General features: G+C 40.1%; 1 protein-coding gene and 1 long non-coding RNA gene across 3 annotated transcripts in view; one reads left to right on the top strand and one right to left on the bottom strand.

Annotated features, from left to right (window-relative positions):
• The window catches only part of RAB3C (RAB3C, member RAS oncogene family), a 284,838-nt gene that overhangs the window by 80,131 nt on the left and 179,168 nt on the right, over positions 1 to 25,539 (bottom strand). The gene's annotated exons all lie outside the window — the stretch shown is intronic.
• LOC140848818 (uncharacterized) lies at positions 1,276 to 9,253 on the top strand. The gene is made up of 3 exons (XR_012129987.1): positions 1,276 to 1,386; positions 2,918 to 2,976; positions 8,889 to 9,253. It is a non-coding gene; the product is annotated as an uncharacterized lncRNA (long non-coding RNA).

A 25,539-nucleotide genomic window follows, 5' to 3' on the forward strand; every position in this document is an offset into this window, starting at 1 on the left:
GGAGATGCTACTCATATTTAATTAGTATTTGATTCAGATTCAGACCCAGCCATTTTTAAAAGCCTTTGTTCACTGAATTAACTTCTGCTACATGGTGGATGCTTTATTTGTTCACTGTGATAGGCTTTTATATACTATGGTATTTTTAAACAGGTGTAGCCATAACCAGAAGGTTCTACAGTTTCCCTTAGGATTAGCAACCCATTTAACTCTCCTGCTGTCTGGACTTGGCATTTCAGCAATCAGGTCCATAAAAATCCTATTTGCAAACATCTGCAATTCCATTGCTAATTCCACATACCATACACGGAGGTCATGGCTTTCCTCCATCCTCTAGGCACTTGGCGTTACTCGGAGAAAATGTCCTGAGCTTTTCTAGCAAAAAACATTCTAGTATGAGGAACAGTAAAGGGCAAAAACCCAGCAAAAGGAAAGTACACAATATGCCCAGGGAATGTTGATACTGGATGGAACTGGAACATTGTGTATGAATGGAAGGGAATATTAAACTCTGTGGGGCAGAATGACTTCTTTTGAGTTTAAAATATTTAATTTTAGCCGACTAGAAGGACCTCCCTTGAGAACTATGGCTTTCCCTGGAAAAGGTACTTTTGACTTCAAAATATCATTGAAAAATTTGTGCCTCAAGCCTCCTTGCAGGCAGAACTTAGATGAAAGAAAAAGAAGTTTCTAGTTTTGAAAGCTTTTCTTCCTTAGGAAAAAAAGACACATAGTAGAAGCAAATTTTAAAATTTGAAATATATGACCCTTGAATCTCAGCATTTTCCAAAGTTAGTGACAGGAAGAATAAACAATTATAAGAATTCCAGGCACTATAGGAAACCCCCCAAATTTGTATTTGTCCCAAAATGAACTTGCGACTTGAAATGGGTGTCAGTTTGTGGCTGTGAGCTTGCCAGGAGGAGAGAGACCACCATCATTCAGAAGGGTCCTGCTTCCCACATGCAGTGACCATCCACACAGCACCCTTGTGGCTTGATGTGCTGCCTTGAAAAGCATATCATACCAGAGAAAGTTCCTACCGGATCCACATTCCTACTACACAGGAAAATTTGAGACACAAATCAAAGTAATCCTTTCTAAAAGAAAAATGGCTTTTGTGACAGCCAATCACTTATCCATTTATTTCCCATCATGCATTAGAACAGAGATGATGACATCACTACTAAGCCATTCTGGTTGGTTGAAAATTCCACCATTCAAATCTTGCTAAGTCATCAATGCATCTGTGATTCTCTTCTCTGCTAGTACCTCTTCACTCCACCACCAACCTGCTCTTGACAATGCACTCGAGGTGGTTGATTTCTGCTTAATGAGACCATGGAGATGGAAGCCTTGGTTTACTTGTGTGGACGTGAGCCAAAGGTACCAGTATCCATCACGGCCACCCTCTTCTGTTTGAGAGTCACAAGCAGTGGATTGCTAATCAATGATTCCAACAGTGATTCTTTTTTAAATTGTTTGTCTTTTTATATTGTTATAAAAGCATTATACATAACTATTTTTCTTCTGAGTTATGGAGTTGTATTCTTAAAAGTAAAGAGAGTATCTCAGACTTCCTTTTATTCTCCAAAGTATTTAACAGTACCCAGTAAGTATTTAGTAAATGACTCAAGAAATGAGTGCAGTTTGGCAAAAATGGACCACTCTAGCTCTGAACCTGAATTTACATAGCTGAAAAAATTAAAGCCTATATCAATTAAAAAATACCTTTATGCTTCCCTAATTCTGACTTTTTTTTCACTATTGAAATCTTTAATACACAAATAATATGAAATGTCCAGTGTAGGATAATGGATGTAATGGAAAATAGGGAAATGACCAAATAAAAACATTATCTTTAGGCCTTTATTAGCACCAAACTGTGATAAAAATCTGTTTTAATTTTATATTTTTTCATAGAGCAGTCTTGTATATTGTAAGTATTCTTATACAATTGTATGTGTTCTTTTAAGTACCTTCTGCAAGAAGGGGATGTTAGTTTAATTGAGCACTTGTGCATGAACGGTGATCTGAAGAAACAGCACTGGCACTGCACTAATGAGTGCAGCAAATACCAACACACACCAGCGTGTACAGCCATTTCTTTTTCCTCCCATGGCATTCAGGCCAAACAAGCAGAGGTTAACATTCTTTCTTAAATTTTCCTTTATTGCAAATAAAGTGCTAAAGATACACTAGCAATGGTGCTAAATAAGACAAAAACTTCTTTGGGGTAAGAAAGCAACTGCAAAGCCCTGTGATTTCCTGTGCAGCCATGAGACCCTCACTCATACCCCTTCCCTGACTGGTACTTTGCCTGGGGGAGGAAGAAATCTGAATGGAACCCAAGCAATTCCTGAGGCTCTGCTAGATCAGAGACCTCACGGAGGTAACAGGAATGTAAAGCAAACATGAAAGGAAAAATTCTGATTAAAAACCCTGATTAAAATCCATGGGGCTCCTGGCACTTGCATATAGAGGAAGACAAGAAAAATGGCTGGTCAATTGCTCTTTGCCAGCTGTCCTAGAAACAAAAGGAAAACATGCTAGTCACGTTAGGACATGTCAGCAATAATTTCCATTAAAGAAGTACACTGTCAGAGAACCAGATTTAGAGAAAGTACAACTAGCTAAAGACCCTGACAGTTACAAGGATTTCATATTGTTATAAAGCCCAGAGAATAGGCTGAATTCCTTTAAAGCTCATTGTTGTGAGCGCCTTTATCTTCCTGCCCCCTAGTTTTCCTCTACCGAGGACTTAAGCTTTTCAACCTGACTGCACAATAAATCACCCCACCTGAGGCTGTGCAGCCACTGTGACACTAATAAAGTCCTGGATCATCCTCAGAAGGAGAGCTGGTCTTGAGAAAATGGGCTGGCACAGATGATTAGAATCTGTTCTTATTTTTTACAGATATAGAGCTGGTTTCGTAAGAAATTAATTTACTTCTGAGAGTGAACAGCATATATCTGGTAAGTATTGCACACCTCAGTGGCAGTACAGATCCTGGGATACCAAAAGCTACTTTTCACTTTTGGCAGTTTCTAAAATAAAACCAAAAGAGCATATATGATCTCATTAGAGAAAAGTGAAAACCTATAAACCTTCAGCCGAATGCAGTGAATTTATTTTACTTCGTTAACAACTTTTTCCAGAAATGGAGCTTTCCTGTCTAATGCTTCTGGCATCAGAGCCCATCTGAAAATAATAGTAAGAGGTAGGAGTGGATAAAGGTGGTGCCCAGTAACTGGTATATTCTGAGCAGAAAGTTAGTATCAGGAAACTGTATATTAAAGAGTTGATGCTTTATTAAATTAAAAAATCTATCCAAATTTTTCTGGGAAAGCACAAGTATGCTTTATCACAATCCTCTTAAAAAAAGGTTCTGGTTATGGACAGTAACATCCCCAAAAATAAGAACTGCAAGTCAGGCAGTAGATTGCTCTTTGTCATTTCCAAAGCAGTTTCCTTCTTCCTGGGACAGGGCCACCAATTAGAGTCACGGTTCCACAGCTAGATACAGTGATACAATTGTGCTAGTTGGTTTTATATGGCAACTTGACTCCAAAAATGCCTAGATAACTGGGAAACATTATCTCAAGGTGTGTCCAGAAGAGATTCACATTGGCATTAATGAACCAAGATAGATGGCCCTTCCCAATGTGGGTAGGCATCATCCATTGCACTGGGGGCCCGAATAGAGCAAAAGGTCAGAGGAAGAGCTGAATTTGTTGCCTGCTTGGCTGCTGAGCTGGCACTTTAGTTTTCTCCTGCCCCCAGGGCTGCTGTTGTAAGACCTTCAAACTTGACCTGAACTTTATGCCATCTGCTGTAGGCTTTCAGGCTTTCATTTGCTGCTACCTGGGTCTCCAGCTTAAAGATGGCACATAGTGAGATTTCTCAAGTCTCCATAATCATGTGAGCTAATTCTTTATAACAAATCTCTCAAAAAATCTCTCCAGATCTGTCAGTTGATATAGATAAGCTATGTATATTATATATATTCTATTGGTCTATTTCTCTGGAGAGCCCTAATACATTGACTAAGCTCTCGTCAATGGAATGAGAGAATGTAAGGGTGCAACTTTTGCCTTGCTCCTTCAAAAAACAAGTGCTTGCCCTTGACCATCTCACATGTCCCATTTTGTAGCAATGTGGCTGAGGCTATGATGCAGCTGCCGTTAATGCCTGAGGGAATTGTGGCAACCTGGCAGAGCCCTTTGTCCCTGAATGACCTTGTGGAACACAGCTGTCCTTCCAGCTTAGTCTAGTCATGCTATTAAACAAGATATAAAGCAGTGTCTTCTATCATTTAGCCTTGTGCTGTTACAGCAGCTAAGCCTTTATATTGTCTAACAACCAATTCTTTGTTTAAACTTGTGTAAATTCAGTATATGCTACATGCCTTTATGTATACCCACCTACAGCTGTATCCCTTTCATAGAACACTTCCTCTATGCAGATTCTTAGTCCATCATAGAAAGCTGGAAAATACTTGGCAGGGCCTATTTTTTAGCAGCTTATAGAACTAAGTAATTAATTAATGATTTGATTCTAAGAAAAGTACTGAAATGTACTAGTCTAGTTATGATCTTTCCTATGTCAGCAGCCATGGTCATTAGGTATGAACTGACATCTCTTACTGTAAACTCTGCATTTGAGGTTTCTGTATGATTTCTCTGCTCCTTCAGAGTGTGCACACACACACAGACATTGTACTATAAATGCATCTGCTCATAAATACAAACACTAAAGGAACCTGGCAGAGTGCCTATTTGCCACCCTGTTGAGCCTGGAATTACTGTGCTAGTCCATTAATAAGGAATATGGGTTCCATTACAAATGAGAAAAAAGAAACTGATTCTGAATATTTTTTTCCAACTTTGTTGAGGTAAGATTACAATTAAAAATTGTATCTATTTAATGTATACAACTTGATGATTTGATAAAAATATGCATTGTTAAATACTCATCACAATCAAGCTAATTAACATATCCTTCATCTCATATAGTTTCCATTTTCTTTTTCTGTTTTTTGGTGATAACACTTAAGACCTACCCTTTTTGCAAATTTCAAGTATACAATACTGTTAACTATAGTCACATTGCTGCACATTAGATCTCTGAACTACTTATTCATCTTGATTAGCTGAAACATATCCCCTGACCAACATTTCCCCATTTCCCCCTCTCCCAAGTAACCCTCATCTACTCTCCCTTTCTCTGAGTGAGACTGTTTCAGGTGAGATCATGCAGGATTTGCCTTTCTACATCTGGCTTGTTTCCTTTAGCATAATGTCCTCTAAGTCTATCCATCCTGTTGCAAATGGTAGGTTTCCTTCTTTTATTTTTAAGGCTGAATAATACTCCATTATGTGCATATGATCTATTTCTATGCACATTTTTTTAATACACTCATCCATCAATAGACGTTTAGGTTGTTTCCATATCTTGTCTATTATGAATAATGCTGTAATGAGCATGGGAGTGGCAGATACCTCTCAGATACTGATTTCACTTCCTTTGGATATATAACCAGAAGTGGAATTACTTAAGCATCATGTAGTTCGATTTTTAATTTTTTGAAGAAATCCATTCTGTTTCCCATATGGCTGTACCGACTTAAATTCCCATCATACTGTACAAAGGTTCCCTTTCCTCCACATCCTCTCCAATACTTGTATTCTTTCATCTTTCTGCTAATTGACAATGAGGAGAGATCTCATTGTTTTTATTTGAATTTCCTTTATGATTAGTGAATTTGAGCACATTTTCATAAGCCTGTTGGCTACTTATACGTCTTCTTTTGAGAAAATCTATTTACATCCTTTGCCTATTTTTAAAAACTGGGCCATATTGAAGATGAAGGGTGTTTGAGTGTGGATAAAAGTCGGATTGATTTATTATAACTAAATGCAGTACTTTTACTTTCAAATAGGATATTTTTTATACCATATGTTTTAAATGACTTCTCTTTTATATTTTTTAGTTATATAATTTTAACGATTCACAGAGAAAATAAATTTGTCTAATGCTTCACTCAAATGGTAAATTTTCACACATTCTGTATTAATGTAGTTTGAATGCTGGTTTTATGGAGACTAAAAAAAAATGTAGCTCCATATTTTCTTTGCTGCGGCATGATTTCAGTAATAGTTGCTAAAGGGGTGATAGCTAGGAAGCTGGGAGCTTGGAGGCCATTCAACTTTTCAGGATTTACTTCAAGAACAGATTCTCTATATCCCCAGCCAGTCTTGGCTGACTCCCAGCAAAGTGGTCCTGGTATTATGACAAGTTGTTACATTGCACTATTTAGTCATCTTTGGACAAAGCAATGGAATGCTGACATTATTACATCTCCTGAGAGTTGACTTCTAGCCAGAAAACAGAATATCCCAAATTCATACCATGAATATGACATGATATCACACTGTAATCCAACAAGACAGCATCAGGATTTTGGAATTCCAAAATCCCCGCAGGAACTGTCTTTCATGATTGGCTGGATTTGAATTTAACCTGGCCTCTGAGGTTCTCCAGACACTCACATGCTCCTGGTTCCCACTGGTCTCATGTCAAACTGTTCCTCATAGCCGATTGTGTCATGCACACTCTACAGTATGTCACATTCTGTGATGAAATTCTGCTTCTTGCTCCAAGTCCTCATCCCACGATCCACCATTTCATGCAATCTGGCCTTGCATAGGTCTCTAGAGCTGATCCTTGAAACTCTAGTTGAGATGTCTGGTCCTAGCCTTGCTGCTTCTTATTTTAAGCACATGCTTATAAATTTCTTTGCTAGAAACCTTTTAGAGTTCAAGAGGGAGAGAAAGCACCCCAGTGTGAGAATAGTAAGAGCTCTGTGGTAAAGAGAGACACACAGCCAAATTCCCATGGAGGCATCATAGTTTCAAGCCTTAGTCAGTGGCTTTTGCAGCCCCATTGATATTCCCTTGTCTATCTGGACCCTCAGGAATGTATCTACTGCAAATATATTTATGCTGCTAAATACATTGTGAGAAAAATAACAATCATGCCAGGTAGGAAGGAAGGGACTCCAAATTAATATGGCAAGTCATATTTTCACTAGAAATGACTGGATAGACCCTGAAAAGTTATTTAGTTGTATTTAGTTACACAAGAAGATAAAGGGATTTATCAAAGACCTGTCAGACCTAAGCTACTACCTAGAGATCCCATCTCCCACATTCTCATTATTTTTTTCATTTTTCTCAAACTTACTAAGGAATTCCATTCAGAAAAAAATGTGAAAAGTCCCCCACAAAATGCAATATTCTCTGCCTTTACCCCCCTGTGTGTGGCAGCTGGAACACAGCACAAGGCTGTACCCTGGTGCTTTATCCACAGGAGGCACTGAAGCACAGCTTTTTCATTATACAAAGTCGCAGCAGGGATTTACTTAAACATTAAAAAACACTCATCTTCAGGGTAGGAGCAAATAAGCATTTCCTGTAGCAGTAGTAGCCTACAGAATTAATAGCTTAACACTCATAATTGTATTTTCCTGTTCTATAAAGAACAAAATTGCTGATGATACCACTAACCTACTGTGAGCTTTTCTCTCCTGTTTGTACAAAACACTTTCCAAAAAAGATCTGGCTTCAGTCAGCAATTCCATAAACCAAATGTAGGGTAAAAAGAGAGGGCACCCACATAAGAAAGAAGAGGGGCTGCTGCCTGAAAACCATTGGAGAATGAATTTCCTTTGTGCCTAGTTACATTGACTAAAGACATTTAGTGAGGATTTACTCACATGCCAGAAGAATATATTATTATGTAGCAACATGAAGTATTAAAATGTAAACTTCTTCCAAACACCATTCACTGGGGAGTCTGAGCTGATTTATCTAAATTCATGGACATGGAGTAGGCATGACCTGAGATGGATACTTTCAAATTCAATTGAATACATTATTATATGATGAATCACCTCCTATACACCAGACATAATAGATGATTGTTGTCATAAATAGTTGATAAACTCTTTGAAGAAAGGAGGCCAATGGGTTTGAAGAAATAGACTTCCCTGTGACCTTCCTTTGCTCAGATGTTATCAGTGTAAAATGAGCCCATAATAACAGTGGATTATGTTGACCTCTATTACAGCTGTCTTCAGAGTTGTCTTCTCTTGTCTGCTAGGTTGTGTGACCCACGGTGATGAAAAGTCAGGATCAATTTAGATCCCAGCATTCCACAAAGATTTGCCTGGGCCTTAATAATCGATGATGAATGAATTCAAACCCGCTTTTTATAATATTCATAGAAGGAAATGCCTTCCTCCTTAACAGGGGCATCGGGAAGGAGGGCAGCATACTTGGAAATTAAACCCAGTCCCCATCTCAGGAACTTAACTGTTCTGGGCATGAGAAACTTTGGGAAATAAACAACATTTTATTTCAAGACCATTTCATGTTAATTGTATTCACACTGACTATCCCAAGGCCAGTCAGAAAGACCTAGCTATAAAGAATAGCTCCCCCTTGAGTAAAATAACTAATTCCTACTTAAAATTTAATTGTTATAATCTAATACTTGAAGAATTGTATTGGAACAAAGATATCTAAAACACTTGGTACATGCTTGGACCATAGAGGGCATTTGATAAGTGGTAGCTATTATTCATAATGATAATTATTTTATTCTATCTGCAGAAGCTAACATGTTAATTTAAAATTACAGTACTGTACAGACTAATCACCAAATCTTGTCCATGGGATAAATAATGGGGCTACCTGATCAAGGATTTTCCAGAAGTCCTCTAGGCCTGATTAAGTGATTTCTTGAAGATGGAAATTGTACCGCCAGACTGACCAAACAATTCAGAGCTGCTCATGTTCTAGTCACATCTCTGCTTCCATTGCAGGCCCCGTGGATTCCTCCTTCTCTGGTCCTTGCTACAGGCCAACAGGCCTACCAGTCTCTACACACCTGGACCTCACTATTCTCTACTTCTTTGAAGGGATGAGGCACCTCCTTCTTTCAAGTGGAGGCAGATCCAGTTTGCCGAAAAGCTTGCCAGTATCTAAAGGAGCAGTTTTGGGGAAGAACAGTAATTGGGAAGTGGAGGCAGTGGTACTATATATACATAGTAAGTTACTTGCTCTTTTTGGTCTTTCAGGAAGTCTGATATCCTTGGTGCCAGATTCACTCATTGGCTGTTAGTTAGCAAGGTCTTTAGGGTGCACATAAACTCTCTCAGTGAGTTAATGGTATTTATTTATATCTCTTAGAGACAGAATTTGGGTCCAGAAGTTACTATCTTTTCAAGCTCATGACCACTAGTGGTTCTGAGGTTTGGGAAAAGGAAGAGCAATGTTTAGCTTTAATTCATTGCTGGATTTGGTACATAATTATTAGTGGAATTATTAGCTAATAAAAGCTGCTTCTCTCATGCAGTTTTCTTTGGAAATATGAGATTGTGTGTGTATATAGTTGACTAGGGTTGAGAAGGAAAACTGATTTTATCGAAAAATGCCTTCACCATGCACCTCCTCCTTCCCTCCCCATCCATTCGATGTCGATCTCTGTCTTGCTCTATGCCCAGGAAGGCTGATGTCTGTGAACTAAATCTTCGGCACTTCTTCCCATGTCACTTCCAACTGGGCCTGGCAATGGAACTCCAGTAGGAACTCAGAAGGCAGGAGGAGAAGCAGGCCACTCATTCTCTGCTTCCCTGAAAGTAGCTGGAATTCTCCATATTACAGTTCTTACTGGCTTCTCCGTAGTCCTGCTCTGGCTGGAGGAGAGCTAATACTTTCTCTCCAGCTGTAAGGGTAGTGAGGGTTCCCACAATGACAGGCTCCAGGTGTCTTACCAACCCAGTTTCTCAAGCCTGCCAACACCCTTGTAAGTGATCTCTTCTCAAGTCTTTTTCTTTGAGCCCCATGGGATGGATACTGTTTCCTGGGAGGACACCACTATACCTGCTATTTGCCAGGTACTGTACTAAATGATTATTCACTTAACCCTCTCAACCATCCCATGCAGCAGAATCACAACAATTATGTTTTAGCTGGGTACACTGATACTAAAGAGAAATTGCATGACATGCCAACTGTCATATGCCCACGGGGAACTAAGGCTGAGTTAGCATTTCCCAATATGACACACAGTGTTTTATACCCTGCTTAGCACTTCTCCCAGAATGGTCCAGAAAGTCTTTGATCACATAGTGAGGAGGTGTCTAAAGGTATTTATGCCACTTGGAGAAAACAGCAAGAACATGGAAGGCTCTAGGGTACCTGGACCCTATTAGATTTTTTATTTCTTACCTTCCAACCACTTTCCCTCAAAGCCACATGAACGGTCATCCGCTGGGAAAACCCACCAGATAAATGAACCTCTTTAGTAGAGAAGCATATCTGAGACCAGTAATTTTACTGGATCCAGTAATTTACAGTCGCCCTAGGTATTATAAAGAAGAGGCAGTTAAACATTTGATAGAACTGACATGCTGGTAAGCTTTACCATGATCTGCTCTAATTGTGAGATAACCCTATGCCCACAGCTCTCCTTTTCTCTCTTCCCTCTCTTTTCTCTTTCTCTGTATCTTAGGCCTGCACCTCTGCCCTACCACCTATCTTTCTATCACTGCTGTAGAATTTTTCTTCTTGTCCCAAAGTCACCTCAGTTCCTGGTGTGAGTGTTGTTCTTTAATGACCACAGCTGTTCACAGGGAATGGGAAGCTGGTGGGTAGGAGGCCCAGTGAGATAGGAGAAGCCACCCCTATTTTCTCTCTTCCTGAGCCTTTTCTCTAGACTCTTACTTTCTTAATTTTCACAAGGCTCTTCTGGTCTTTCTCCTAAATGCAATTCAATATACATTTTCAACATTCCTTTATAAATTAAGAAATGATAGAAGATTTCTGGTTGAAAAATGCCCAGTGGACCAGGGCAGGTAATTAGGATGTGGCTTCCTATGGCCTGAGTTCTGAAGGAATAAAATCCAGGTGATATAAATAGCATCTGGTTGGGAGTTCTTTTGTCCTGAATCCTGAGCTGTCCTCTGGAGTAGGGTACCTGTCCTGAATGTGGTCAGGCTCACTCAATTACTTGTTAAAAATGCAGATTCCAGGGCTCTCTAAGGCCTACTGACCAGGATCTCTAGTGAGAAATCAGCATTTTAAACAAGTTGTCAGAGGAGATTACCATGTATACCAAAGTACAAAAAACCAGCATTGTGGATACAAATTGAGGCTTTTGAGTCCGCAGCTTTGGATTTTAATTTCAGCTCTGCAATTTACTAGGTGAATAATTTGATAAAGTGACTGAACTTCTCTGAGCCTTACTTCCTTCATCTGGGGAGAATACCTCTTTCATAGAGGTTTTATAAAAATTAAAGTATCATGTATTTGTCTGGAATACTTTAACACTCAATAAATGGTTGCTTTTATTAAATAATTAAACCCAATAACTAGTATATGAAAAAACTGAATTGATCAGTTAATATTCACATTGACTGGCATTTGATATTTAGTAAAGACAAAAGAATGATTTTTAAAAGCATAACCAATTATGTAATCTGGACTGCAACAAGTTGGTTCATGCCTATATGAGTGGAGAAACCATTAGAAGTACACTACCTTGTTTTCTGTTTCATACAATATTGGCAGCTAGGAAAGCCAAGCAATAGGTTACTGTGCTCCCCAGAAGTTTCTGTGTTTTGTTATATTCCTGCCTGTTTTTCTCTCTTTCATGCGCAATTGTGAGTTTTGTCTGAAGGACCAAAAAAGGATGTTATTTAATCAGAGGAAGTTTTAGACATTTCTGAGGGAGACTCTAGTAATATATTACATATGAGAATATGAAAAACACTGATTTTCACTGTATTTGATGGTATGGAAAGTTCCTTAATGATCTGCTATAAGAACAGAAGGTCATACATTTTAAAAAACACCCTGCTGAGAGACTTGCAGCTGATTTATGACCTTTCAAACCTGTAATTTTTGCATTTTGCATGCACAATTGTGAGAATTCATGGTTTCTGGAAAGGGAAAGAAGAGAGGACTTCCCCCCCATGAAGAATTATTTCTCATTCTATACCTAGGTGACCTCCAAGATGAAATAAGAACATAGACAAAATAGAAATATAAAATCATGACCACAGTAATTTAATAGAAGTAGATTATGATCACAGAATTAGAAAAATACAACCAGTCCCTAGTGAGTGATTACCCTGCCTGAGTGACTATCAGAAACCCATGGGATGCTTACTAAGTTTATAAGTTTTGGGGCCTCAACTCAGACATATTGATTCAGCCTCTTCAGAGTTAGGCCCAGAAACTGGACTTTTAAAAGCACCTCCCCCCCAATCCCCTACCCCACCTGAAATTCTGAACTCTGCCCCAAAAATGACAAAGATAAAGTTATAATTCCTAGAATAGGAATTTTTATAGGAAACATAAGAGAAACAAAACTTTCCTACAACTGAATTCTGAAAGAAATATATATGTATGTATGTATATATATATATATATATTTTTGGTATTTTCCATGTAGGGCTTTGAGGAATCAGGATAATAGGATCAACTGTGAGCGACCATTTTTTATTTTTGTCTGGCACCATAGTTTAAATAAAGGAGTTTGAAATTGTGTGTGGTTATTTGTTTGGGAAGTATAAATTTTAGTTCAAGCAAACTATTTTGCAGAATTTGAAAGAACTTTAAAATTTGAAGTTTTCATTTTAAATTGTTTAAAAACTAAGTCATAAATCAAGAAAGCAAAATATCATTTAGTATACGTTGGAGGTATTCCACTTTGTACATTAATATGTATTGACATGATTACATATGCAAAGTCCAATAAGAGCACGATTGTACTGTTTATTTCTGGCTTTGTATCTATTCACTTCATACCCTAATCATGAATGAATATATAGGAGGGAATGAATATATATTGTTAGGAAGTGCTCTGCTCTGGTGTCAAATACACTAACTATACTGCTGCTTCCCTCCACTTGCCCCCAACCAACACCAGTGATTCCGTGGTTTATGGTCTGCCTCTGGGTGGAATCTCCACTCCTCTTAGCTTTGTATGCGTTGCTCTCCCCTCTTTCCTTCCCATTTGCCTTTTTCCTCTTGTATCATTTCTTGCTTTATTCTGTGCCCTTGGCTTTTCGTCTGGTGCTCGCTCAGTTTTGACCCTCACCAGCCACTTAGATTGCTTTTGCCTGTGCTTAGAGCCCTATTTCCCACAAGGGGAAGAGTCTGTGCCCCTATGGCCACAGGGCTGTGTCAGTTACTTGGAAGCTGCTCCTTCTGGCCTTTTCCTGGCCTTATTCCCTATGTAGAAGTGATCAGGCTTCTATTTCCAAAGTAAACAGATGACAGAATTTACTCATAATGTTAAATTGTAATAAGCTCTGGTAAATTTAGTGAACATGAAGTAAAGATGGCTTAACTATAGTCTCATCATATTACTTCCTCACAAGATTTTTTTTTAAGGTATCATTGATAAACATTCTTATGAAGGTTTCACATGAGCAACATTGTGGTTACTACATTCCCCCCTATTATCAATTCCCCCCCCCCCATTACAGTCACTGTCCATCAGCATAGTAACATGCTATAGAATCACTACTTATCTTCTCTGTGCTATACTGCTTTCCCTGTTACCCCCCCTACATTATGTGTGGTAATAATACCCCTTAATCCCCTTCTCCCTCCCTTCCTACCCAACCTCTCCACCCCCTTTTCCTTTGGTAACTGCTAGTCCTTTCTTGGAGTCTGCCTCCCAAGATATTTCTTTCAAAAATAATGCCATCTCACATTTACTTTTATAGTACATGCTATTTACAAGGCTATTTATATTATTCCACTTGATATTTATAACAATTTTATCAGTAATTGTTACTACCAACCAATATTCTGTCTTATATATGATTAAGCCATTTAAATGGCTTACCTAAAATTATAAGGAAGGCCAGTGGCAGAAAGAAAAAATTTCCCCTGATATCAAACTGCTTCTAAGAATCAATGCAGATCTTTTCATTTTAGGCAAGATAGGCCTGTCTCTTTGGTAACCAAACTTCAGTGAATATTCATTTGCATTGTGGTTTTTAGTTGGAGAAATATATAAATGAACTCACAGGGCAGGTATTATCTCTGTGCTGGAGACATTGGTAATCTAGCAGTAGTAGCTCACAAAGCAGTAGGCTTAAAAATTTATATCAAATAAGTCCTCACTATAGTTTCATGAAAAGATTTCAGTGTTGGGGGGTAGGACAAGGGGCTCAACTTCCTTGAGCCTTAATTTTTCTTATTTGTAAAAATGGGGATAGTACTAACTTTCAGAAGACTGTAGATTATAAACAAGATGATTCAAACAAGACAACATCGGATGCTAAACAGAGGGTCAGCTACTTTGTAGCTGTTTAATGCATCAATAAACAGTGAAATAAGGTAGGTAGTTCATATGTAGGACAGGAACAGATTTCTGCTTTTCTGCAGATAGTCTATGGTGCATCTGGTTTGAGGTGTGCAGCCATCCCTGAGTAGATATGCACACAGTCTCTCAAGCTTCTGTCATTCACTGTCAGGGGTTTGTAATATGTTCACCTTGGTCAGTGTTGTGAGAACGGATGCTAGATGAGACAGCTGGTGTGCAGAGCAGCAGTGACAGGGCATAACCAAATTAGACCGTGGTCCTTATCTCCTTTCCTGCCTCTCTGCCAACCACCCACACAAGGACTGGTTTAGCATCTAAATTTCATTTTTCTTCCATTTCATATTTACAATGCATTTCCTTCTCTCATGACTTTTAATTATTATTTCTTTTCCCTAGGCCTCACTCCTCCATGCCACACCCCAACTGCTCTGCTCCTTGCGTGCACCCATGCCCCTTAGCAAAGAATTCTAAAGCTAGCCTCTATTTTTAAGTCTTGTAACCCTTCCCCTCACTCCAGCAGCATTATCTGGTTTTGCAGATATTTCACAAAGCCTTGACAGGCCTTAAACCATAGAAACCACTTAGGGAAATGGGAATATGATACATTTACATGTCATCAACCAAAATAGGAGATTTTTACAGCAGATGTTGTTCATTTGTGATAATACCAAAATGCAATCATCTATTTAATCTCTTGGTGCATTTCAATAAAACAATGATTATGCACAGATTTTGATAGCATTTATTTAGAAGAGAATATTATACAAGAAAAAATGTCCCTCCTTTGCCTGCCACAGTCTATTCATTCCTGGAAGCCGTATTAATGCAGTTGGAATGCATATTTTGCTGCAAGTACACCTAAAGCTTTTATCAAATCTGTCTTAAGACACACTAAAGCAGAGTCCAGCAACATTTTCACCAATAGGAAATTATATACACATGCATGCATTTGCTCCTAATATAATATAACAGACAAGCAAAATTAAAACAGATTTTCTTTCCATTCATGCACATCTGAAAGGCCAAACACTTGAATTCAGCATGTTCTCATTTGAGGAAGAAACAGAAGTGGACTCCCCAGCACTTACCTGGCAGGAGGAAGGGGGTAGGTGATGGCAGTTCTGCCGGATTTTCAGCCTACAACACATGGATTAAACACAGAGCCATCTTTGGCTGTTTTTCAAGACAGAGGCAGGGGTGCTTCAGAAAGATATTGCGAATGCCTTATATGGAAAGAAGCCAGACTGGAGCAGCATGCAGAGCAAGCTGAATTAAATGTGCAGATTAAATGAACAGCTTGCTTTATGTATATCAGTTAAGTTCAAAGCTTTCTAGCCTACTGCTAATAGCAGCCTTGGTGAAGAATTAAACAGTGACCTGGGTGTCTTGGGGCCTGGCAGAAGGCAGGAGAGCAGATCTTGCCCTTGGCTGTCCCCACTGCCTGCCCACCTTCACATCTACTGCCTCCCTCTCCTTATGTGGGGATTCACCCACAGCACCACCTATTCTTATGCAGAAAAGGCTTGATCCCTATTTGGCCTGGAGTCCCTTACTGAAAACAGCAGAGGGGAGTGTTCAGCACCAGAAAAAGAGGTTTGGACAGTGAGGATTTTCTAGCATAGGCTGTGACTTACATCATCATCTGAAGAACGAGGGTTCCCACCTGCCCAGGAACAGAACTCTTGACAATCCTTAGACGCAAATGTGGCCACATACAAAGAGCACACAACTATCTGGTATCATTAGTCCATTGTGATGATGATGATGATGATGATTTTTAAGCTACCTTGATCAAAGTTCCTTTTTTTACTTTATTATTATTTTTTTATTTTGTTATTAATCTACAGTTACATGCAGAACATTATGTTTACTAGGCTCCCCCCTTCACTAAGTCCCCCCCACAATCCCCATTATTATTATTCACAATATCTAAGGATAATTCATGTTCTGTACCAGACCAGATTTGGCAGATGTTGCCTTTGGAGGTTGATATGTAGGGATAATAGTCTTTCCCAACTATCACACCCTGGGGTTCACTGCACTTTGCTTCCCAAGAAGAATGGAATTTAAAAGGTAGGGATTCAGGACTTATTGAAGGTACCGGCTCATTCAAGTTCACGCTGGTGGCAGGTTCTGCCCCTGCTCCTCCCAGGTCACACCTGTTATGACAAAGGCTTTATTCACACCATTTCAAAGGAGCAGGCAGCAAAGCCTGGGAGCTGCCCCATGGGAGGGAGGATGCAGGGCAAGAGATAGCAGCCCATGTGAGCAGCAGGGCCTGTGGCCTGAGGTTCCTTCCTTAAGGTTGTTGCAGGGGGAAAGACTCCTAGAAAATCCTCTCAAGGCTTTTCTCCACCCACCATCACATTCCTTTCCAGAGGTGGTCACCCACAAGGCCCGTTTCTCCCTGTCCCTGCATTCAACCCATTCAACCCACAACAACTCTGGGGGCTACAGAAAGTAGGCAGAGTAGTTCAAGGCAGGAGCAGCAATCACATTCCTGTCCCTCTGCACCTGCTGTAAACTGTGCTTCCCTACCATGCTACTTCTCCTCTCTCAATGGACTCTGCCCCCTAGAGTGACCCCACCCCCCATCCTAGCCTTTTCCTTATATGGTTAAATCCAAGTCCCAAGCTCAAAGGAAGATGGGAGCTCTTTTTTGTCCCCTTATTTGTACAAAGATACGTGCATCAAAATGATGAACACACATTCCATTTTGCACTCAGACCTATGTTTGCTATTTACATTGACAGGAAGATGGCAAGTTCCAGATGTGGGCAAGCCCAAGGTCAGGGCCACAACAGAGAGGTCTAAAAATACTACTGGCTCTTTCTTTAGGAGGATCTATGGACAGTGGGATGCAAGAGGACCATACTATTTCAAGCAGTAACACCAGAGCTCACCACACCTCCCTGTATGAGGATACTGGCTGAGAAGATAACCTCTGTGTAGCTGAGTATGAGAGGCTTTTCCTGCCCCTCAACATTGCCCCCTTGGTCAGCTAAGGACCTTGAATTCTCCACAACTCTTAATTTTTACAAACCAAAAAGCTTACTTTAAAAGTTTCATAAACAGAGATGGCGGCATGAGAGGTGAGATGGAGAATTTCTCCCAAAACCACAAATAGTATGAAAATATAGTTAATTGATACAACTAACCCTAAAACAGCAACAAGAAAGAAGGCTGAACCAGACTGCATAAAGACCTCATGAAGACAGCAGACCTCACGAGCATAGGGTAACGTATGAAAGCCTTAATCTGGTGGGACACAAGCCCTTCCCCCACCCCAGCTCATGGGCAGGAGGAACAGAAATGTAGCGGGGGAGGGGGTCGAAGCCTAGAACCACTGAACACCCAGTCCTGGAGGTCTGCTTTGGGAGCAGAAACCTACACTGTGTGGTGCTCTGGACATTGGGGACCTCAGACATGTGGAGTGCTTGAGAGACTGAGATTCTGGCTGTTTGTGGAGGACAGGATCCACACCCGGCTGCTCTAGGATAAGGGAAAGGCAGGCGGTCTGAGAGGCTTCCTAGCAGCAAGAGGGCTGCTGAAGGGGTGGGGTTTGCATGGAGCTTGCTGTGCGGGGAGGGGAGAACTGGACAAGGTTGTCTGGGAGCACTTTGCCCAGCTGGTTGGGAACTTCCGGGAGCTTCAGATGCCCCATCCCCCTGGCTGCCTACTCAGCTCCGAGGACCCACACTGTTACATGCAGTCTGCTGTGCCTTCCTCCTGGCCTGCCAACACAGGTTTGCAAACCTGCAGTCACTGTGCTGGCATCAGGCCAGCCAGAGGGAGGCCCCACCCACAACAGCTAGAGACACAAAGCTCAGAAACTTATACCTGTGTGCTTGGCCCACTGGCCCTGATTTGGGAGATGGGCACCATAGATTGGAATCAGGAAACAGATCTTTCCTCCTCCCAGGCACCAGCTCCAGTTCCCTAAGACCCCCCAACCTCACTCTAGGGGTCAAGCAGCTCCAGAGACTGGAGCTTCTGGGCACTAGTGGGCACTACACAGAATTATAAAACATCAAAAGAACATGGTTCAGACCAAAATTTCACAAACCCCAGAAAAAGGGTCAAATGAAACTAAACTCACCAATCTGCCTGAAAGAGAGTTCAAAATAAAAATCATAAACATGCTTACAGAGGTACAGAAAAATATTCACGAACTCAGAAACAAATTTAAGTCAGAGATTCAATCATTAAGAAATTCCATAATTGAAATGAAACATACAATGGAGGGATTTAAAAGCAGATTAGATGTAGTAGAAGAGACAGTAAATGGAACAGAAATTAGAGAAGAGGAATGCAAAGAAGCTGAGGCACAGAGAGAAAAATGAATCTCTAAGAATGAAGGAATATTGAAAGAACTGTGTGACCAATCCAAATGGAACAATATTCGTATTATAGAAGAAGAAGAGAAAGAGAAAGGGATAGGAAGTGTTACTGAGGAGGTAACTGCTGAAAACTTCCCCAATCTGGGGAAGGAGATAGTCTCTCAAGCCATGGAGGTGCACAGATCTCCCAACACAAGGGACCCAAGGAAGACAACATCAAGACATATAATAATTAAAATGGCAAAGGTGAAGGATAAAGACAGACTTTTAAAAGCAACTAGAGAGAAGAAAGATCACATACAAAGGAAAACCCATCAGGCTATCATCAGACTTCTCAAAAGAAACCTTACAGGCCAAAAGGGAGTGGAATGATACATATAATACAATGAAGCAGAAGGGCCTTGAACCAAGAATACTCTACGCAGCAAGGTTATCATTTAAATTTGAAGGAGGGATTAAACAATTTTCAGATAAGAAAAAGTTAAGAGAATTGACCTCTTACAAACCACCTCTACAGTGAATTTTGGAGGGAATCCTATAGATGAAATTATTCCTAAGGCTAAATAGATGTCACCTAAGGTATAGACAAAGAGCACAGAATATGATTCATAACATACAAAGAGAGGAGGAGGAAGAAAAAATAGGGGAAAAAAAAGAACCTTTAGGTTGTGCTGTAATAGAACACGAAGTGAGTTAAATTAGACTGTTAGATAGTAAGGAACTTACCCTTGAACCTTTGGTAACCATGAATCTAAAGTCTGCAATGGCAATAAGTACATACCTATCAATAATCACCCTAAATGTAAATGGTCTGAATGCACCAATCAAAAGACAGAGATCACTAAATGGATAAAAAAACAAGACCCATCTATATGATGCCTACAAGAGACTCACTTCAAACTAAAGACATACACAGACTGAAAGTAAAGGGATGGAAAAAGATATTTCATGCAACTAAGAGGGAGAAAAAAGCAGGAGTTGGAGTACTTGTATCAGACAAAATAGACTTCAAAACAAAGAAAGTAATGTCACAAAGAAGGACATTACATAATGATAAAGGGGTCAGTCCAACAAGAGGATATAACCATTATAAATATCTGCACCCAATACAGGATCACCTACATATGTGAAACAAATATTAACAGAATTAAAGGGGGAAATAGAATGCAATGCATTCATGTAAGGAGACTTCAACACACCACTCACTCCAAAGGACAGATCAATCAGACAGAAAATAAGAGACAGAGGCACTGAAAAAGTATTAGAAGAGATGGACCAAATGGACATCTACAGAACACTCTATCCAGAAGGAACAGGATACACATTCTTCTCAAGTGCACATTGAACATTTTCAAGCATAGATCATATACTAGGCCACAAAAATAACCTCAGAAAATTGAAAAAGATTGAAATAGTACCAACCAGCGTCTCAGAACACAAAGGTATGAAACTAGAAATAAATTACACAAAGAAAATGAAAAAGCCCACAAACTCATGGAGGTGTAATAACATGCTCCTAAATAACCAATGGATTAATGATCAAATAAAAACAGAGATCAATCAATATATGGAGACAAATGACAACAATAATTCAACACCACAAAAATCTGTGGGATGCAGTAAAGGCTGTGCTAAGAGGGAAATATATTGCAATACAGGCCTACCTCAGGAAAGAAAACAATCCCAAATAAACAGTCTAAACTCACAATTAATGAAACTAGAAAAGGAAGAACAAATGAGGTCCAAAGAAATTGAATGAGTAATCAAAAAACTACCTAAAAACAAAACCCCTGGACCAGATGGTTTCACTGCTGAATTTTATCAAACATTTAGTGAAGACCTAATACCCATCCTCCTTAAAGTTTTCCAAAAAGTAGAAGAGGAGGGAATACTCCCAAACTCATTCTACGAGGCCAGCATCACTCTAATACCAAAACCAGGCAAAGACACCACACGCACAAAAAATTGCAGACCAATATCCCTGATGAACATAGATACAAAATATTAGCAAACCAAATTCAAAAAAAGATCAAGAGAATCATACACCATGATCAAGTGGGATTCATCCCAGGGATGCAAGGATGGTACAACATTCGAAAATCCATCAACATCATCCACCACATCAACAAAAAGAAGGACAAAAACCATATGATCATCTCCATAGATGCTGAAAAAGCCTTCAACAAAATTCAACATCCATTCATGATAAAAACTCTCAACAAAATGGGTATAGAGGGCAAGTACCTCAACATAATAAAGGCCATATATGACAGACCCACAGCCAACATTATACTTAACAGCGAGAAGCTAAAAGCTTTTCCTTAAAGATAGGCAACAAGACAAGGATGCCCACTCTCCCCACTTTTAATCAACATAGTTCTGGAGGTCCTAGCTATGGCAATGAGACAACACAAAGAAATAAAAGGCATCCAGATTGACAAGGAAGAAGTTAAATTGTCCCTGTTTGCAGATGACATGATGTTGTACATAAAAAACTCTAAAGAATCCACTCAAAAACTACTAGATCTAATATGTGAATTCAGCAAAGTTGTGGGAAACAAAATTAATACACAGAAATCTGTTGCATTCCTATACACTAACAATGAATTAGCAGAAAGAGAAATCAGGAAAACAATTCCATTCACAATTGCATCAAAAATAATAAAATACCTAGGAATAAACCTACCCAAGGAATTAAAAGACCTATAACCTGAAAACTATGGGACACTCTTAAGAGAAATTAAGAGGACACTAATAAATGGAAATTCATCCATGCTCTTGGCTAGGAAGAATTAATATTGTCAAAATGGCCATCCTGCCTAAAGCAATCCAGATTCAATGCAATCCCTATCAAAATACTTACAGCATTGTTCAATGAACTAGAGCAAATAGTTCTAAAATTCATATGGAATGACAAAAGACCACGAACAGCCAAAGCAATCCTGAGAAGGATGATTAATGCAGGGAAATTACATTCCCTGACTTTAAGCTCTACTACAAAGCCACAGTAATCAAGACAATTTGGTACTGGCACAAGAATAGACCCACAGACCAGTAGAACAAAATAGAGAGTCCAGATATAAACCCAAGCATATATGGTCAATTAATATATGATAAAGGAGCTATGGATATACAATGGAGAAATGACATCCTCTTCAACAGCTGGTGTTGGCAAAACTGGACAGCTATATGCAGGAGAATGAAACTGGATTATTGTCTATCCCTAGACACAGAAGTAAACCGAAAATGGATCAAGGACCTCAATGTAAGTCATGAAACCATAAAACTCTTAGAAAAAAATATTGGCAAAAATCTCTTGGACGTAAACATGAGCAACTTCTTCATGAACATATCTCCCCAGGCAAGGGAAACAAAAGCAAAAATGAACAAGTGGGACTATATCAAACTAAAAAGCATCTTTACAGTGAAGAATACCATCAGTAGAACAAAAAGACATCTTAGAGTATGGGAGAATATATTCATAAATGACATATCCGATAAGGGGTTGACATCCAAATTATATAAAGAGCTCATACACCTCAACAAACAAAAAGCAAATAAGCCAATTAAAAAATGGGCAGAGCTGCTGAACAGACACTTCTCCAAAGAAGAAATTCAGATGGCCAACAGACACATGAAAAGATGCTCCACATCACTAATCATCAGAGAAATGCAAATTAAAACCACAATGAGATATCACCTCACACCAGTTAGGATGGCCAACATCCAAAAGACAAACAACAACAAATGTTGGTGAGGATGTGGTGAAAGGGGAACCCTCCTACACTGCTGGTGGGAATGTAAACTAGTTCAACCTTTGTGGAAAGCAGTATGGAGGTTCCTCAAAAAAGTAAAAATAGAAATACCATTTGACCCAGGAATTCCACTCCTAGGAATTTATCCTAAAAACGCAGCAGCCCAGTTTTAAAAAGACATATGCACCCCTATGCTTACAGCAGCACTATTTATAATAGCCAAGAAATGGAAGCAACCTAAGTGTCCATCAGTAGATGAATGGATAAAGAAGATGTGGTACATATACACAATGGAATATTATTCAGCCATAAGAAGAAAACAAATCCTACCATTTGCAACAACATGGATGGAGCTAGAGGGTATTATGCTCAGTGAAATAAGCCAGGTGCAGAAAGACAAGTAACAAATGATTTCACTCATCTGTGTAGTATAAGAACAAAGGAAAAACTGAAGGAACAAAACAGCAGCAGACTCACAGAACCCAAGAATGTAATAACAGTTACCAAAGGGAAAGGGACTGGGGAGGATGGGTAGGAAGGGAGGGATAAGGGGAAAATGGGGCATCATGATTAGCACACATAATGTAGTGTGGGGGGACACAGGAAAGGCAGTATATACAGAGAATACAAGTAATGATTCTATAGCATCTTACTATACTGATGAACAGTGACTATAATGGAGTATGTCGGGGGGAACTTGATAAGAGGAGTCTAGTAACCGTAATGTTGTTCAAGTAATTGTACATTAACGATATAAAAAAAAAGTTTTAAAACCAAAACATTCTTCTAGAAAATACAGAAAGAGAATAAATTATCCACTGTTCTACCTCCAAATTAATCACCACTAACATTTTTCTGTATATCCTTAAGGACTTTTTATGGATATAGTCTCTGAGTCTCAGTCTCCCTTTGATAAAACCAGATTTTATTATAATCTCCCAGTTTTTCACCTACAAAGGTAAAATATAAAATAAGTTGCAGAAAGCATAGTTTACATAGAAGTTATTTCTGTTCTGTTGCAACTGTAGGGAATTTAAAGTTGTAAGGTGCAGAAAAGATGCTTCAATGAGCCTGGATGCAGACCAAGGCAGAAAGGTTTTTAACTCAGAGTCCCAGGACTTCCTGGCAGGCCAGGTTTGGGTCACTGACAGGCAGGCAGAGCTCAAGCCTACAGCTGCAGGGGGCCTCGCAGTAGTGGCCCCTCGCTTAACCCCTGAGGGCCTAAGAGGACTCTGGTTTCTGGAACTTCAAATCTTGAAATGATGCACTGAACTTTCTGTCCCTTGATGCCTTCTCTCTAAGTTAACTGTGGGTAAGTCGGGGCTCCTATGGCCAGGATCCTCACTGAACTTAAATCACCTGATGATGTAACTGGCCTGTTGCTAGGCCACACCTGTAGGCAATAAGCTATTATTACACTATATAGAGAGCTCGGCCCAGTGCTCTGGGAGGTGGCAGAGATGCTAGTGCTCAACCTACTGCCAGGAGAACAAGCCAGGTAATAAACCCTTTCATTCCAAAGAAACATTCTACTGTCATTTCTTTGGTCACATTGAATCCACAGTGAACTTGCTGGGGGCTGAAACCTGTTGGCAAGACACTGACCTTGGGCTCTGTGGGTTTATTTCCTTCTAGCTCACCTTTAATATCCTCAAAAAGCTCCCATACCTTCCCACCCCTATATATGCCAGAAAGTTGTAGCTCATTTACAGCACTGAGGATCTTTCCTGTTCATTGGGGAGAAGGAGGGGCAATAGAAGACACTCCCAGCTGTGCTCACTTCTCTCCCACATGTAGGTGGTTAGTATTTTGACAAATGGACTCACGTTTTTCTCCCTGAATGGGCTTTGTCCCTCTGCACTCCCTTCGCCCTTGCCCCCTGTGCTGAGGAGCCAGCTGGGTGCCTCAGGGGAACCATGTGGTCCCGGACAAAATAAAAATAACCGGCACACTTTTGTGAACTCTGCTTTCCGAAGCCCCTACCTCTAGGAGATTTTAGGGACTTCATAGAAACACACACACAGCACCTTGAAGCATGGAGAGGGAAGAGACAAACGTGATTCTGCTGGGCTCTGCAGGGGGTGTGGAGAGAAGGGACTGTGCCCCCCCCTCTCTCAGGACATCTGGGAGAAGCCAGGACCCGGAGGGGATACCTGGTCACATGCTGCTTGTAGACAGAGCTGCCACGGGCAATCTTGCCCCTGACCTATCAGCGAGCCACTGGGGAAAGGCATGACTGGCCAGCCTGCTGCTCTCAACACGTGTCCAGACTCTGGCCTCCAGCCCTGCTGCCATAGCTGAGGGTGGGGTTGGGGCTCAGATACCAGGGAGGGCTGAGGTTCAGGTCCAGGTGAAAGGAGACTTGAGAGTGAGAAACTGACTTAATGAAAAATGAAACTGTGTTTACGGCCACCCAAGGTGTGGATTAATACATTGGTATTACTTTCTTTTTGCTGCCATAATAATAACAAAGAGTTAAAATAACACAAGACCATTATCTTACAGTTCTGTGGGTCAGAAGTCTGCCACCAGTCTCGCTGAGCTAAAATCAATGTACTGTCCACAGGGATGAGTTCTTTTCTGGAGGCTTTTGGGGAGAGGACTTCTCTGCCCTTCCCAGCATCTGGAGGCTGCCCACATTCCTTGGCTGTCAGCCCCCTCCCATCTTCAACACCAACAATGGCCCACAGAGCTGCTCTCCCATTGCAGCACCCAGACACTGTCTTTTCTTCACCCTTCTTCCACTTTTAAGGACCATTACGATCATATTGGGTCCACCTGGATAGTCAGAGGCACTCTCTCTATTTTGAAGTCTGCTGATTAGCAATCTTAATTCCACCTGGAACCTTTGTCCTATAACATATTCACAGGTTCCAGGGATTAGGGTGTAGACATCTTGGAGGTGGGGGCCTACCACACACTTGGAGGTGTGATTCTGCCTAACACATGCCTAATATATAATATATACCTGCATTTCTATCCACTGTTGTCACCTTTTATATCCCTTCCTGTTCCCTTAATAACAAGCTTCCAC

The sequence above is a fragment of the Manis javanica genome, chromosome 1 (assembly GCF_040802235.1).
Source record: "Manis javanica isolate MJ-LG chromosome 1, MJ_LKY, whole genome shotgun sequence".
NCBI lineage: Eukaryota > Metazoa > Chordata > Mammalia > Pholidota > Manidae > Manis > Manis javanica.